Consider the following 18365-nt stretch of genomic DNA (forward strand, 5'->3'; position numbering starts at 1 on the left):
CACACACACACAGAAGACGCATGCACGCACACACACACACACACACAAGACGCATGCACGCACACACACACACACACACACACACACAAGACGCGCGCGCACACACACAAGACGCATGCACACACACACACACACACACACACACACAGACACAGACACACACACACATACACACACACACACACACACACACACACACACACACAATAATAAGAAAAATATGGACTCACATTTCCACGTTTTACATCTGCAGGAAATTGAAATTGTAAATGACACAAACACACGTTTGCTGGTGAGCTGCACAAAGACACAGTAACCCAACAGGAAGCCACAGTTAAAGTTTCTGATGGAAAGCAGCTCCACCACCCAGGTGCTGCTAAAACCAGAGTTCACCTTTACTCCAGTGTTTTGTATTTCAACCTGTAAATCTGACGGTCATGTGTCCCTGAGTGAGTCCAGTTTGGAGTCCGTGGCTTTCGAGCGTGTTGCTCAGGTGATGACAGAGACAGACAAAGGGCCGTTTGATGGATAAATGTGAGCTTAGGTCCAAACGGCAGGCTGATAAACTCTGAACCTCTGGTTTTCACATTTCTCCCGCCTTCTTCACTTTGGCCTTGCAGCTGGTGATCTTTGGATTCATGATGTTTTTCAGACGGGATCAGGAACAAGATCCCAGCACTGTTTCATCCTGAGCTTGTTTTCTTTCTTCTGCAGCATCTCTGTGATGCTGGATTTGAAGTGCAGCCACAGTAAACTTCTTTACACTCTTTCATTCTCTCCTCCAGCTCGCTCTCTTTTTAAAGCGTACACTCTCAGTGTGATCCTCTCCTCCAGCCTCCTCTGTCCGTCCGGCTGACAGCTGGAGTCAGACAGGACCAGAATCAAAGGCTGAAAAAGCATGAATAAGAAATGAAAGGAAAGGCCAGGAGAGGAGGAGGTGATGAAACGACACACGGTCAATGTGAGAAAACACGGAGGGAGGTGGCAGGAAGTGAGAGGAGAGGATGAGGAGGAAGATCGTGAAGAAGGGTTTTTGAATTTGGCTACAGATGAGAAGCTGAGCCTGAAACAGACTGAGGCTTCATCGCGCTGACGGCTGTAAAATCAAAGATGTTTCATTTAAAAATGAAAGAAAAACAGTTTAAAACATGACAGCGCCCCCTGCAGGTGCATACAGATCGGTGACCCGAGCAGCGGCGTGCACTCGGAGCAGAGCTGGGGGGGGGGCACCGACGGGTCGGTTAAAGTGAGACTGAAGGAAGAGTGCAGTGCTGCGCTACTGCTGAAGTACACCGGGTGTGTACATGTACACGTGCATGTGAAGGTTATAATAGTCCTCCTTCCTTTTACTTCCTGTTTTATTTTGAAGGTCGTGTCCTTGTGTTTTCTCCATTCAGTTCAAGTCCGACCTGTCTCTCGTACCTTTCTCCCCATGAATCCCAAATAAACCTCTGGACCGACGCCTGCTTCCTGAACCTGCTTCCTGAAAATCCCAAACCTTCCCGAGGTTTGGGATTTTCACACTTTTAAACTTCCAACGAGCCGTCCTCTATCTATGAAAACACCCCCACCCCTTATTTGTTTGTTTATCTGTGACCTAAAAGTGGACTCACAGAAATCTGAATTGTTGACCTCTCTGCAGGTCTTTGATCTGTCCGATGGGGTGCACTAAAGAACCTCCACACATCCACTGTGAGGTCAAACTGAGACAGTTTCACACTCAGCTCCAGTGTGAGGTACATCCACCCACCTGCAGCAGGCTGTGGTGGCAGCAGAGAAGCTCCCGTTTCCCTCCACCTGTAGACTCCACCTGCACCTCCTCCACTGAGGAGCTTTGAGATGTATTTGCTATGAGTGCAGACTGAGCCTTCAGTCCTGTGTGACTCTCTGACCTCCTCTGACCTCAGAGTCTCTTTGAACTCCAGAGTTCTCCAGGTGAGGGCGAGGATCTGCCGATGGGGCCGTCGTCCCTGTAGTCCTCACTTTTCCTTTACTGGACGAATCTCCCAGATTCCGAGTGCGGCTCGGATTCCTGCAGAAAGCAACAGCTGCACAGTTAAAACAGTGAGATGCCATAAAAAGCCTGGAAGGACTCCACACTGTTCATGAACCGACCGCAGCAATAAAACTTCCTGCTCTGAAGGTCTAGAAGGTCTCCAGCTCCATAGAATAGAATAGAATAGAATCACTCGGATTGGTGGGTGGGGAGGTGATGGTGTTTGTTGACCGAATGGCCAGAGGACGAAGCAAACGTCCTGTTCGCGCTTTCACTCAAAGGTCCTCGCTGCGTTCGTCTGTAAACCATCCAGGTTCGGTCAGAGATCTCAGACTTATGGACACTCCTGATGTTCCTGTAACAGAACAGCACTGGGTTCAGATCTTGATGTTGGCTGTTTGTCTGAATCCCCCCCCCCCTCCCTCTGTTACTGCCCATGTGACCTTCGACCCCACATTCACACACTGACGCTCAGCTTGGGGTTCAGTACCTTGCCCCAAGGGTAAGTTGGCCTGAAGATGTGAGCAGTCAGGCATCAAACTACCAACCTCCCAGTCAGTAGGTGACCTGCTCTGCCTGCAGTAACAATAGGTGTTTGCTGTTCCAGAGTCTGTGCAGAGATGTGAGCTGCAGGAGAAACTCCAGCAGCTTAAATCTGTGCATTTCCATTTTGACAGTTTGAGTTAAAACCTGCGCTGGCCTCTGACAGAGGAGCTCTTCATAATCAGACAGTAATCATAATCTGAAAGACAAAGCAGCCGCGTGAAGTTTGAAATGACTTTCACCTGCTGATATCAAAGCCCAGGCTGATTAAAGTCAAACGCAGCCTCCTGGACCTCAGACGGCCGTCGTTCGCTCTGTCGGCCGTTCGTCTGTGTGTTCACCGTGCTGCTGCTCAGACAAGTAAATTAGATTCACCTCCTCTTTGTCCTCCTCCTTTATCTCTCGCTCTGTTTGCACTCAGCTGATTGGCTCGGCTGCTCTCTGATGGAAACTTCACTCAAACGAGTGAGACGTTGAGGCAAGCGGGTCAAAGCGCGAGCAGCAAATTCAAACAAATGTTTTACGTCACGTTAAAGTCACGCTGAAGGAGTTCAGGTTTCACCTGCTGGTCAGATCAGGAAAACAGATCCTGGATCAGCAGAGTTCATGAGGATGTCAGTAACCGCTGTGACTCAGGAAACAGATTCTTAATGTTATAATCTTATAATGTCAAAACCAAACTCTGGCTTTACAGCGCCACCTTCAGGCGTCATGGGAGACGTCTGCTCATACACCTGTGACTGTGTTTTATTATCGCCTCACAGTCTCTGGTTCACAGGATCATCCTGCTGGTCCGAGTCAGAGTGACTATGTGAGTAGTATTTATTTAACAAACTGCAGAGGCTGGTGCTGACTGCTGCTACTGCCCCCTCACTGCTGTGAGTCCTGTTTGTGAAGGGCAGCCAATCAGAAGTAAGCTTCTTTCGAGGGGGAGGGGCTAATACAGCCTCTTTCACCCAATGATAAAGAGCTACTTTAGGAAAGTCCAAGAAAACTGAGCAGCTATAAATCAAACTCAGTGTAAGTGCGGAGGACAGTGAGCATAAAAGTGGTGATGGAGGAGCGGCGCCCTGCAGCCGTCACCTGCTCGTCTGCAGCTGCACGAGCAGGTGAGCGGCGCCCTGCAGCCGTCACCTGCAGCTGCACGAGCAGCTGGGAAAAGCCGAAGCTGCTCGTGAGCAGAAAGCATCTGACAGAAACACAATGCTGTTTTCAGCAGCGCCGTCAGCACCTGCACCTCTGAAGATTTATCTCCAGGACGCCGGCGCCGTGACAGATCTGCGTTATTAGCCCATCGACGCTCAATCGGGAGGCAGCTGAGATACGCAGGGAATTCGAGGCCTCGTGTTCGCATGGCCCAGTTTATTTTCAGGCTTCCTGCTAAGCGGTTTTGAAGGAGGAGGAGGCTTTCTGCTGCCATTCACAGCAGCTGTTTGAAGTGAAGTTGTTTTTTCTTTTTCGGGGGGATTTTGGAGGCTTTTGTCGGGCAAGCAGAGCGATGGAGTCGTGGCCCGTCGGTGGATTACTCGCTGGCTTCTTAATCGTCAGTAATCCCTCCATTCTTCTCCACGTTTTGCTATTTCTGTGTGAAAACTGGAGTTACTAAAGCCAACTTCAGGGTTTTCAAATATCTGTGACTTGAGTTCGTGGGTTAGAGGAGAGATTCAGCGAGAACAGCAAACCCAGCTCACTTTTCCGGGTTTCCTTCAGCCCAACAGGACCAGCCGAGTTAAAAGACCAAATTAGGGCGCTTCGTGTCAAAAGTCTGTTTGGATGGCCGGTGTGGATGCTCCGCCTCTGCATCTAAAATCAGGACAATCGGCCTCTCTCTGCTCACGACTCTGCAGTGTCTCTGCAAACTTATACAGTCCATGAAGTGATGAGCTGGTGCTGCAACCATGAGCGGGATGAAGAGTCACCCAGAGACCAAAAACAGCCGGTCATCTACTTTCACATTTACGCTAGCACTTTGTATTACAGCTCGGTAATGACGTGGTAATAAAGCGGTAATAGAAGGGTAACAAGGGGAAACAAGAGTAACAATGTGGTCATTTACCAAAGTAATAACCATGTAACATCCAAGTAATATCATGGTAGCAACAGTGGTTACAGTTGAGTAATATTACCCTGAAACTTGTGTAACGGGACAATAACAAACTGGAGGAAATAATCGAAGTTCTGAAAGAAAACAGTGTTAAAGTGTGATGTAATGAGCAGATCAACACTTTCACAGATACAGACTGCCCTATTGAAAACATGCACCATTATATTTTGTGCATAACGTAAAATAATTAATTCATCTTTTTCCTTTTCTGCCCAAAGCAGGATATTATAATATTTAATGTTTATTATCAGAAATAAACCACTATAAAGTTTATGGGGGTAGATAGCTATATTCTGGTTATACCAAACCTCGGGCTCATCCAGGCTGGAGAAACTGATCAGGAGGGCTGGCTCTGTGGTCGGCGTGAAGCTGGACACTCTGGTGACAGTGGCAGAGAAAAGGACATTAAAGAAACTGCTGGACACTATGAACAATACTGGGCATCCTCTGCACACGGCCATAAGCAACCAGAGGAGTCTGTTCAGTGACAAGTTGCTTCTCCCCAAGACAAGAACCAACAGACTTAAAAACTCCTTTGTCCCACACGCCATCAGACTGTTTAACTCCTCTCTGGAGGGGAGAGGGAGGGGAGACAGGGGGACAAAGGAGGGGGACAACTGCGCTGTAGTGCCTCTTCACTGTGCAATGCTTTTGTTAATATCCAACGATGCAATAGACTCACAACACCTGAAATGTGCAATTCCCTTGTACTGTTATTCCTATTTGTTCTATTTATCCCTTTGTATGCTCTGTATTTGTCTGTCTCTGTATTTCAAATTCAAATTTTATTTGTCACGTACACAGTAATACACAGTACGATATGCAGTGAAATGCTTAAACAACTGCTCGTGACCTAAAAAAAGAGGCTATGAATAAGATAGGAAATAAATATGAAAAATTAAAAAGGGTAAATTTAACTAGGAAGGAATAAAATATAAATTAAGGTTAAAAATGAAATAACTGTACAACACAAATTAGAATGAAGGGTAAATTTAACTGGGAGAATAAGATAAAATATATAAATTAAAGTTGAAAATAAAATAACTGTACAACAAAATACACAATATAGAACTATATAAGAATGTAGAAGAAGAAGAAGAAAGTGTGTACATTATTGTACTTTATTGAGCCCCGTGGGGAAATTGCTCTCTGCATTTAACCCATTCACTCAGTGAAGCAGTGGGCAGCCATTGGGCGCCCGGGGAGAAGTGTGTAGGGACGGTACCTTGCTCAGGGGTACCTCAGGGTAGCTGTTAAGGGGAATCGAACCCCCGACCTCCCGATCATGGGGCAACCACTCTACCTACTGAGCTATCCCTGTATGAAGAAATATAAATAAATATATACACAATAACAGCAGCGTGATTTAAGTAATGAAGTGAAACAAAGTCCAGAAAGTCCAGTGTGTGTGTAAGAACCGTATGTGTGGGTCAGTACTGTGTGGTGGTGTGATTGAGAGACCGTATCGCCTGCGGGAAGAAGCTCCTCCTCAGTCTCTCTGTGTTGGTCTTCAGGGAGCGGAATCGCTTTCCTGACCTCAGCAGAGAGAACAGTCCATTGTTGGGATGGCTGAGGTCCTTCACGATCTTCCTGGCCTTGGTCCAGCACCGCCTGCTGTAGATTGAGTGCAGGTCAGGGAGCTCGGAGCGGATGGTGCGCTCAGCTGACCGCACAACCCTCTGTAGAGCTCGTCTGTCCTGCATGGTGCTGTTCCCGAACCAGGTTAAGATGTTTCCCGCCAGGATGCTCTCTATGGTGCACGAGTAAAAGTTCCTGAGCACCTTGGAGGGCAGTTGGAAGTCTCTCAAGCGTCTGAGGTGGTAGAGACGCTGTCGGGCCTTTTTCACCACGGTGTTGATGTGACAGGACCATGACAGGTCCTGCGTGATGTGAACTCCGAGGTATTTGAAGCTGTCCACTCTCTCCACTGGGCACTCGTTGATGACGGGGGTCTGGTAGTTCCTCTCCTGCTTAGTGCTGAAGTCCACTATCAGCTCCTTTGTCTTACTGACGTTTAGAAGGAGGTTGTTCCTCTGGCACCAGTTCTCCAGATTCCTAATCTCCTTCAGGTAGGCCGTCTCGTTGTTATCAGAGATCAGGCCCACCACGACGGTGTCGTCAGCAAACTTGATGATGGTGGTGGAGCTGGTAGTGGCCACACAGTCATATGTGTACAAAGAGTACAGCAGGGGGCTCAGAACACACCCCTGGGGGGCTCCAGTGCTGAGAGTGGTGGAGGCTGTCTCTGTATCTGTCTCTGTATTCATATGTGTGTATATATGATATATTTCTGCTCACATTCTGTAACTTCTGTCGGTGCTGTGCTATTGGAAACCGAATTTCCCGGAGGAACCCACCCGAGAGATTAATAAAGTTTTATCTAATCTAATCTAATCTAATCTAATCTAATCTAAGTGCAGGAGAATTGCCAGGATTTATACATCAGGGAAACCAAACAACCTCTGGCTACAACACAGCAGAGCCACCTCGTCAGGCCAGGACTCTGCAGTCTATTTACACCTACAGGCCAGTGGACACTCTTTCAAGGATGAGGATGTAACATCCTGGACAGGGAGGAACGCTGGTTTGAGGGAGGAGTCAAGGAGGCCATTTACGTGAAAAGGGAAAGACCATCTCTGAATGGAGGAGGGGCCTAAGGGTGCATCCTTCACCATCTTACAATGCTGTGATTGCAGCCATTCCCCAACTCTCTGTGACTCATGGTTATTGGTCAATGGTTGTTGATCAGTGGTCATGACAACCATAAACTGACCTCCCAGCCTTTGTTCATTCAGTGCTGCTGGTTTCAGTCATTATGCAAATGTGCTGTTTATAAGGTTGAAGCCTGCAGTCAGCTGACACTGACACTGGATTTACCTACCTGAATGACTGAACATGCATCAAGACAGAGCAAAGTTAGATGATGGTTGTATGATTTAAAATCACTTTGTCCATAAAAATCACGTAAACAGACATGAAGAAGAATGTGTTTGTAAAACTAGCGTTAACGTCTAAGACACTGTTACTACTATCAAAGCTGTCAGATTCTTGGTCACAACATCTGCATCATCACAGAAAAGGTCTTTTACTCCACACCTTTGAAAAGTTTGACCATCAGATCCCAGAAGAATTAATAATTGAGTTTGCTGCAGCACGATGTAGTTTAAGGTGTGAGAAGCTGCTTCTGCATACATTTGTAAGACTAAAGTTACAAGTGATTTACAATCAGGTCAATCCATAATACAAGAAGGAAAATCCATGAGGTGGTTCACATCATCTAAGCAAGACTCAAACGGAACTGTTAAAGTTCACTTCCTGTCAGTTCACTTCCTGTCCGACTTTTTTTTTACCTGAGCTGTAAAATCACCCTGACTGACAAAGAGACGAACACATTTGGAGAAACTCCTCGATATGTGGAGATTATAGAAGTAAATCATGCAGACGTCACATGTTAAAGGAAGTGATGGAAGTTCAGCTCATTTGGCTCTAAATGGCTCCTAATTTATTATCATCTGTAGCCTCATGTTGTAGCTTTATTTGGCAAATATGAATGCTTTGTGTGTTGTTATAACATAGTAATAAATGTTTTATGAACATCTGACACAGTCAAAGCGTACAAATAAAAGTTTTATATAAATCATATTCTTTGATGTCAAACTTAGTGTTCACAGAAACGGTTTTAGAGAACTTACACAGCTTTACTTTTCACAGTGCAGGAACTGAAGCCCGGACTCAGGAAGCACGTTCAACAGTTTATTTACAAAAGTCACACCAAGTGATGCACATACACATATATACATACATGCACATACACATATATACATACATGCACATACACATATATACATACATGCACATACACATATATACATACATGCACATACACATATATACATACATGCACATACACATATATACATACATGCACATACACATATATACATACATGCACATACACACATACATGCACATACACACATACATGCACATACACATACATACATACACATACACATATATACATACATGCATATACACATATATACATACATGCACATACACATATATACATACATGCACATACACATATATACATACATGCATATACACATATATACATACATGCATATACACATACAGTGGGGCAAAAAAGTATTTAGTCAGCCACCGATTGTGCAAGTTCCCCCACCTAAAATGATGACAGAGGTCAGTAATTTGCACCAGAGGTACACTTCAACTGTGAGAGACAGAATGTGAAAAAAAAATCCATGAATCCACATGGTAGGATTTGTAAAGAATTTATTCGTAAATTAGGGTGGAAAATAAGTATTTGGTCACCTCAAACAAGGAAAATCTCTGGCTCTCACAGACCTGTAACGTCTTCTGTAAGAAGCTTTTCTGTCCCCCACTCATTACCTGTATGAATGGCACCTATTTGAACTCATCATCTGTATAAAAGACACCTGTCCACAGCCTCAAACAGTCAGACTCCAAACTCCGCCATGGCCAAGACCAAAGAGCTTTCGAAGGACACCAGGAAAAGTATTGTAGACCTGCACCAGACTGGGAAGAGTGAATCTACAATAGGCAAGCAGCTTGGTGTGAAAAAATCAACTGTGGGAGCAATCATCAGAAAATGGAAGACATACAAGACCACTGATAATCTCCCTCGATCTGGGGCTCCACGCAGGATCTCATCCCGTGGGGTCAAAATGATCATGAGAACGGTGAGCAAAGATCCCAGAACCACACGGGGGGACCTGGTGAATGACCTGCAGAGAGCTGGGACCAAAGTAACAAAGGTCACCATCAGTAACACACTACAACGGCAGGGAATCAAATCCCGCAGTGCCAGACGTGTTCCGCTGCTGAAGCCAGTGCATGTCCAGGCCCGTCTGAAGTTTGCCAGAGAGCACATGGATGATACAGCAGAGGATTGGGAGAATGTCATGTGGTCAGATGAAACCAAAGTAGAACTTTTTGGTATAAACTCAACTCGTCGTGTTTGGAGGAAGAAGAATACTGAGTTGCATCCCAAGAACACCATACCTACTGTGAAGCATGGGGGTGGAAACATCATGCTATGGGGCTGTTTTTCTGCCAAGGGGACAGGACGACTGATCCGTGTTAAGGACAGAATGAATGGGGCCATGTATCGTGAGATTTTGAGCCAAAACCTCCTTCCATCAGTGAGAACTTTGAAGATGAAACGAGGCTGGGTCTTCCAACATGACAATGATCCAAAACACACCGCCCGGGCAACAAAGGAGTGGCTCCGTAAGAAGCATTTGAAAGTCCTGGAGTGGCCTAGCCAGTCTCCAGACCTCAACCCCATAGAAAATCTGTGGCGGGAGTTGAAAGTCCGTGTTGCTCGGCGACAGCCCCAAAACATCACTGCTCTCGAGAAGATCTGCATGGAGGAATGGGCCAAAATACCAGCTACTGTGTGTGCAAACCTGGTAAAGACCTATAGTAAACGTTTGACCTCTGTTATTGCCAACAAAGGTTATGTTACAAAGTATTGAGTTGTATTTTTGTTATTGACCAAATACTTATTTTCCACCCTGATTTACCAATAAATTCTTTACAAATCCTACCATGTGGATTCATGGATTTTTTTTCACATTCTGTCTCTCACAGTTGAAGTGTACCTCTGGTGCAAATTACTGACCTCTGTCATCATTTTAGGTGGGGGAACTTGCACAATCGGTGGCTGACTAAATACTTTTTTGCCCCACTGTATATACATACATGCATATACACATATATACATACATGCACATACACATATATACATACATGCACATACACATATATACATACTAGAGATGGACCGATCCGATATTACGTATCGGTATCGGTCCGATACTGACCTAAATTACTGGATCGGATATCGGAGAAAAATAAAAAATGTAATCCGATCCATTAAATATCACGAAAGCATCTCACAAAACTTGCAACACCCGTAACTCACCTCAGAACGTTAGCACGTCGGAGCAGTATGCATCACGTGATAGAGCAGCTGTGGCATGCAGGACCTGTCGGTGGTCTGGATAGCATGTGGAGCTTCGCTAGCAACCTGGCATTTCATCTCCGACAAAGTTATCCCGAGAGAAGTAAAGCAAGTGTGTAAGTCCATCTCTGAATGTTTGTAAAGCATTCCTGCGTTAAGCTTAACAAACGACTGCCTCTTCTTGCTGCTACTTCAATCATGAAACTGCTTAACGATCAGCTGATTGGCTTTTCTGTCGCGAGTCTGTGTCTCTAGTTTGCTTTTGGCCCACTTTGCACCAGAAAGAGGAAACCAGCGGCTGAACAACAGCAGCACGTTTAAGCTTGATCAGCTGTTGTTAGAATTTATTTAATATTACTTTCTACACCAGGATCTTTTTCTACGTAGCTGACGCTGGTAACTGTGCAGGGGCGGATCTAGCAAAGTTTAGCCAGGGGGGCCAATAGGGCATTAACAGGGAAAAGGGGGCACAAAGACATACTTTTCTTTCTTATTCTCATTTAAAATGTCTAGCTTTTAATAAATAATTATCTGACACCCAAAGTTTTAATTTGATGCAAAATGAATAGAAGTCAATTACTGTATATAGTAACTATTAAGTCTAATATATATACCCTAGTAAGCTATAGTACTTTTTCCTTTGGGAAGGTACCATCTGTGCAGTCTGCAATTCTGTTGAAGAAAGATGTTGAATCTATTTAATATTTCTTGAAAAACAATTGATTTCTGTGCATTTTTTTTCACACTGCATCAAATTAAGGTTGATTACGTCGATTAAGCATCATGAGGTGGAGCGTGAGGGGTGGTTCCCTATTTTTTATTTATTTATTTTTGTTGCTGCTGGGAGTTGGAACCCTATTAGTTAGGCTGCTTAATATTTACGCTAAGTACTCTTTAAAATACCAGAATAGGGAGGATGGTGTAGGTTTGAGTTTATTAGATTGATCAGTATTGCTGAACTATGAAATATTTTTTTTTGCATATAGGTATAACAGAATAGCTTTAGTGTTGTTGTTGTTTTAAACTTGAGTATGAACTTATACAAAATGCAGCAAGATATTTAAAAAACAGTTTTGTTGATTAAAAAAAACACTATATCGGATTCATATCGGTATCGGCAGATATCCAAATTTATGATATCGGTATCGGTATCGGACATAAAAAAGTGGTATCGTGCCATCTCTAATACATACATGCATATACACATATATACATACAATGGGGCAAAAAAGTATTTAGTCAGCCACCGATTGTGCAAGTTCCCCCACTTAAAATGATGACAGAGGTCAGTAATTTGCACCAGAGGTACACTTCAACTGTGAGAGACAGAATGTGAAAAAAAAATCCATGAATTCACATGGTAGGATTTGTAAAGAATTTATTGGTAAATCAGGGTGGAAAATAAGTATTTGGTCACCTCAAACAAGGAAAATCTCTGGCTCTCACAGACCTGTAACGTCTTCTGTAAGAAGCTTTTCTGTCCCCCACTCGTTACCTGTATTAATGGCACCTGTTTGAACTCATCATCTGTATAAAAGACACCTGTCCACAGCCTCAAACAGTCAGACTCCAAACTCCGCCATGGCCAAGACCAAAGAGCTTTCGAAGGACACCAGGAAAAGTATTGTAGACCTGCACCAGACTGGGAAGAGTGAATCTACAATAGGCAAGCAGCTTGGTGTGAAAAAATCAACTGTGGGAGCAATCATCAGAAAATGGAAGACATACAAGACCACTGATAATCTCCCTCGATCTGGGGCTCCACGCAGGATCTCATCCCGTGGGGTCAAAATGATCATGAGAACGGTGAGCAAAGATCCCAGAACCACACGGGGGGACCTGGTGAATGACCTGCAGAGAGCTGGGACCAAAGTAACAAAGGTCACCATCAGTAACACACTACAACGGCAGGGAATCAAATCCCGCAGTGCCAGACGTGTTCCGCTGCTGAAGCCAGTGCATGTCCAGGCCCGTCTGAAGTTTGCCAGAGAGCACATGGATGATACAGCAGAGGATTGGGAGAATGTCATGTGGTCAGATGAAACCAAAGTAGAACTTTTTGGTATAAACTCAACTCGTCGTGTTTGGAGGAAGGAGAATACTGAGTTGCATCCCAAGAACACCATACCTACTGTGAAGCATGGGGGTGGAAACATCATGCTATGGGGCTGTTTTTCTGCCAAGGGGACAGGACGACTGATCCGTGTTAAGGACAGAATGAATGGGGCCATGTATCGTGAGATTTTGAGCCAAAACCTCCTTCCATCAGTGAGAACTTTGAAGATGAAACGAGGCTGGGTCTTCCAACATGACAATGATCCAAAACACACCGCCCGGGCAACAAAGGAGTGGCTCCGTAAGAAGCATTTGAAAGTCCTGGAGTGGCCTAGCCAGTCTCCAGACCTCAACCCCATAGAAAATCTGTGGCGGGAGTTGAAAGTCCGTGTTGCTCGGCGACAGCCCCAAAACATCACTGCTCTCGAGAAGATCTGCATGGAGGAATGGGCCAAAATACCAGCTACTGTGTGTGCAAACCTGGTAAAGACCTATAGTAAACGTTTGACCTCTGTTATTGCCAACAAAGGTTATGTTACAAAGTATTGAGTTGTATTTTTGTTATTGACCAAATACTTATTTTCCACCCTGATTTACCAATAAATTCTTTACAAATCCTACCATGTGGATTCATGGATTTTTTTTCACATTCTGTCTCTCACAGTTGAAGTGTACCTCTGGTGCAAATTACTGACCTCTGTCATCATTTTAAGTGGGGGAACTTGCACAATCGGTGGCTGACTAAATACTTTTTTGCCCCACTGTACATGCATATACACATATATACATACATGCATATACACATATATACATACATGCATATACACATATATACATACATGCATATATATTTACAGAATGTGCAGGGGAGACGGGGTCCAGGGATCCCAGGAACAACAGTCCTCTTCAGTCACACACGGCACTCGAAACACTCATGTCAGCAGACTGTGACTTTTCCACAGTGCCTTTGTGCCTCTTCCCACACTTTTCACGATCAGACACAGTAACTCATCAATCATTTGTGTCCGCTGCCCTCCTCAGGTGTGCTGGATTAGATCCAAATGCAGAGTCTTCTTCAAGATTCAAGATTTTTTATTTTGCCATTTGCACACAGGACCAACAGTCCATGCACACTGGAATTCTTGTGCAGAGCTTTCCAAGTCAAATCACACTTTAACAATATAACAATATAAAGACAGAGAAAACAGAAGGGTATAAATAAAGTCCGGAGTGGGGTAATCGTACTATTTTCTATATACAAGGGAAAACAAAACTGTACAGAGTTTGTAGTTCTCTACCTCTTATTGCACATGTTTCACATTCTTCACTGGGGGTAAAAACGGCTTTTTGTCAGTTCATTAAAAAATATCTCAAAGAGCGATGTTTCAAGGGGGGAAACGGCTGAATGCGGTGAGGGGACCAGCAGCTGCTTTCTTTGCACCTGTGGACTCACAGAGCGAAGGTGTGAGGCTAGAAGCGAGACGGTGACACCGCCAGGGTCAAGGGTTCAAATCCCACCAGGATCACCAACGCTGCACAAATAGGTGGTTACATTCCAGATGGAGGCGATGCTGAGGCTGCGAGTCCCGAAGGAGCGGCCTCAGATTCGTGAGACTAAACCTCGCTTACAGCCCGAGCGTCCAGCGAAATGCAAACCCAGACGAGCCGCAGCTAATTATTACTGTAATGATCAGTTCAGTGATACATGTTTTTCATCATTTCATGTTAGGAGTCATTGCTTCATGGCCTCATGAGCATGTTACTCATGTTATTGCAGTTTACGCAATTCATTTATGGGGTCACATTACGTGTTTCTCAGTCTTCTTGTATGATTTGGGGGGAGTTTGGAGCTAAAGGAGTGAACATTTTACCCCAACAAAGAGCCATGCAGTAAAGAAGCAGCATTAAAACATGTGACGAGGGCTTTCAACCTGCAAAAAGCCATCTGCCTCTGGGTAACAGCAGAGACTTCTGACAGAGCTTCACCTGCTTCCAGGTGCGTGCAGGCGGTGCGCTCCAACAGCCCAGTTTGCTCATGAAGGTTCCTCACTGGGAGACCTGGAGGCATCAGCGTGGTGGCCATAATAACAGCTGCTTGGTCTGCAGAACGGAGAGGCTGCAGTCACAGAAATCCTAAACAGGAGGGAAAGAGTTAGTTTGGGTCAAAAAGCAAAAATATCAGAAAATCAGATTGATTTTACGCTTTATACGCAATAAGTGGGCTCGCTGTCGTCACTGAGGACAGCTCTGAGCATCCACGCGCTCGTTCTTATTACTCACTTAAATATTCTGCTGTGAGCAGAAATCCTCATACTCTGCACAGGCACAAACTGACTCTGCGCCGCTTCAGCAAACCTGATGCTAAATCTTCCTTCTTGTTGTCAGAGCCTGTTCTCGTTTACACGACCTCCATAAAACAACGAGGTTCAACATGTGGTGAGTTTCAACATAGTGGACATCCGGTGTCACGTCTTTAAGGTGAGATGACTGAAAGGCAGTTTCAATTCTCAGCTCTTCTCTTTTCCTACGTCCTTAGAAACCCCACTTTTCCGCGACCTTGATGACGTTTTTATGGAGGTGAAGGATGCATGGTCCATGTGGAGTGATTTTGGCCGATTGGCTGAGTTGTTGTCAGTGGTTGTATCTTGTGTTTCACTCCTTTGTTTCTGTACAGCAAACTTTCTGTTTTTAAATGTGCTATATAAATCAGTTGGATTTGGATTTAGTTCATGTTGATGGGACCTTTGACAGCTGGTCACGCCGCTGAGTTAGCTTCAGGCTGTTTTCTGTTCTCTCTTCATCTGTCGGGTATTACAGCTTTACAGCTGTCAGCACATTTAACCTTGTTGGTGATTGGTCAGCTACTGCTGGCCCTGCCAGGTGATAACCAGATGCTGGTGACCTCTGACCCTGACTGCTGATGTATGGGTGAGCGAGCCCAGATAAGGACACGTCAGGTATGTGGCACTGACTTCACTGCAGCAGTGAAGCAGAGCAGACGTGATGCAGATTGATGAAATCACCGCAGGGTCCGAGCAAAGAGAGGATTCTGCTTCATTTGTCTTTACTCGTGATGTGTCAGATCAGCTGTTTTCTGTAAAGATGTTTCTGTTGTAGTCAAAGTGAACGTCTTCTTTGCTCTGTGTTTGTTCTTTCAGTAAAGAAAACGATGGCTTGTTCTCGTGGAGCCTGCTGAGGGCGCCGTGAAGGCGCCGTGAAGGCGCCGTGAAGGCGCCGTGAAGGCGCCGTGAAGGCTCCGTGAAGGCTCCGTGAAGGCGCCGTGAAGGCTCCGTGAAGGCGCCGTGAAGGCGCCGTGAAGGCTCCGCTCGCTCTTAATTGTTCAGAAAAACAAAAAGAACTTTTCTGAAGCCTGAGTTTACATTTCAGTTTGATTTGTACAATCACAACACAAACAACAGTTCCCTCACACCCTACGATAACAAAAAGGAAACAGAGAAAACCCGACAATCATGTGACCCCATACAATCACTGAGGTCACATGATGGGATGGCCGTCACACAGCAGTGAATGACAGCTTGGAGTCCTAAGTTTGTTTTTCTGTGTTTTTTTACTCCAGGGAACGTTCGATTCCAGTGACACTTCAGGGACAGCTGCGTGATGACTTTTTCCAAGACATGGCTGACGGAGCGCGACCAGGATGTCGATTCTTCGACTGATTTGGAGCTCCATTTCTCCGGGATGGAGACACGGGGCTAACAGGGAAATCCCAAAGAGGGGACTATGCTGTTCTATGCCGAGAGAGGACGAGGACCAAGGATGCTGACACGTGTGTCACATGGGTGTGACATTATTGTGAATATTAAAACTGTTTGATTGATACAAACTCATGAAGCAGTCACACACCGACGGAGGGTTTTTCCTGTTCAGCAGATCTGAGTCCTGTCAGTCCGCTTTGAACTGCGTTACCCAGAAGCCCTCTGTGGGTGGACGCGACAGCAAGGCTCATTTTCACATCCAAAATTTGGAATCCAGCAACAGAAGAAGCCCCTCTGACAGAAATAAGGTTCGAGGAAAGATGAAAGCTGTGGGAGGACTGAAGGCTAATTGTCAGGTCTGGCTTTAATGACGGAGACACGGAAAGAAGAAAGGCTGACAGGAAGTCATAATTACCATCTGCCAGGGTGGCCTCGCTCAGATGGAGATGAAGAAGGAGAAACGACATGAAGAGCGATCCAAAGAGAGGGAGCACATCCATTTTCTGTCAAACCCTCCAACACTCTGCAGTCATGCCGCTTTTCCAAACCTCCACTCAAAGCCAGCCCCCACAGAATCGTAACTTTATTGAAAACAACAACGTGGACGGTGTTTGGTTGTGTTTATGTTCAGCAGTGATGCTCTTCATCATCTCTGAGCACATGGTTCAAATATGGACTCTGTTTGTTCTCAGGCTATACATCAATGATGTCCACAGGTGGGACGTAACAAAGTACAAATACTCTGTTACTGTACTTAAGTAGCATTTTCAGGTGTGTGTACTTTACTCGAGTAATTGTTTTTTGGACTTTTTACTTTTAATTCCTAAATTTTACAGTAATGTTTGCACTTTTTACTTCTCGCATTTTCAAAGCAGGCTCGTTACTTTTGGTTTAACACATTTGAGGGAAGTTATTATTTCACGTCATCATGACCTTCAAACATCAAACTGATTTAAACCGAAGCAGAAACACATGAGTGGAAATCCTGTTCATATATTTATAATAAATATTATTAATACATGTGGCATAAAAACAGATGAAAAAGGCAAAATCGTGTGCTGCAGTTAGCTGCCGTTAGAATCAGAATCAGAATCAGAATCAGAAAGGGTTTTATTGCCAAATGTTGAGCAGGTTTACAACATTAGGAAATTGCTGCGGTGCTTCAGTGCAAACATACTGTCATAAATTGCGCTTAAATAGACATGAAAAAATTAAAGTAAGAATAAGAATTGAAAGTGCTACGTAGAAAGATATATACATGATATATACATGAGTGCAGGTGGTGATCAGTGCCAGACATGAAATGATGCAGTGAACACAGCGTAGGGTCATGTGTTAGTGGCGGGGACAGTCATGTGGTTATTGTTCATGTGTCCAACAGCAGAGGGGAAGAAACTGTTCTTATGGCGAGAGGTTCTGGTGCGAATGGACCGGAGCCTCCTGCCTGAGGGGAGCAGGTCAAACAGACTGTGTCCAGGGTGAGAAGGGTCAGCTGAGATCCGAGCTGCACGCCGCAATGTCCTGGAGGTGTACAGGTCCTGCAGAGATGGGAGTCTGCAGCCAATCACCTTCTCAGCAGAGCGCACAACACGCTGCAGTCTCTGTTTGTCCCTGATAGTGGCTCCAGCGTACCACACGGTGATGGAGGAGGTGAGGATGGACTCGATGATTGCAGTGTAGAACTGCATCATCGTCCGTGTTGGCAGGTTGAATTTCTTCAGCTGCCTCAGGAAGTACATCCTCTGCTGGGCTTTCTTAATGACGGAGGTGATGGTGGGCTCCCACTTCAGGTCCTGGGTGATGGTGCTACCCAGGAAGCGGAATGAGTCCACAGAGGTGATGGGGGTGTCAGTCAGGATGATGGGGGGGAGTGGGGCTGTGTGCTTCCTGAAGTCCACAATAATCTCCACTGTCTTCTGGGCATTCAGCACCAGGTTG

Source organism: Rhamphochromis sp. 'chilingali', assembly GCF_963969265.1.
Source record: "Rhamphochromis sp. 'chilingali' genome assembly, chromosome: 17".
In the NCBI taxonomy this organism is placed as follows: domain Eukaryota; kingdom Metazoa; phylum Chordata; class Actinopteri; order Cichliformes; family Cichlidae; genus Rhamphochromis; species Rhamphochromis sp. 'chilingali'.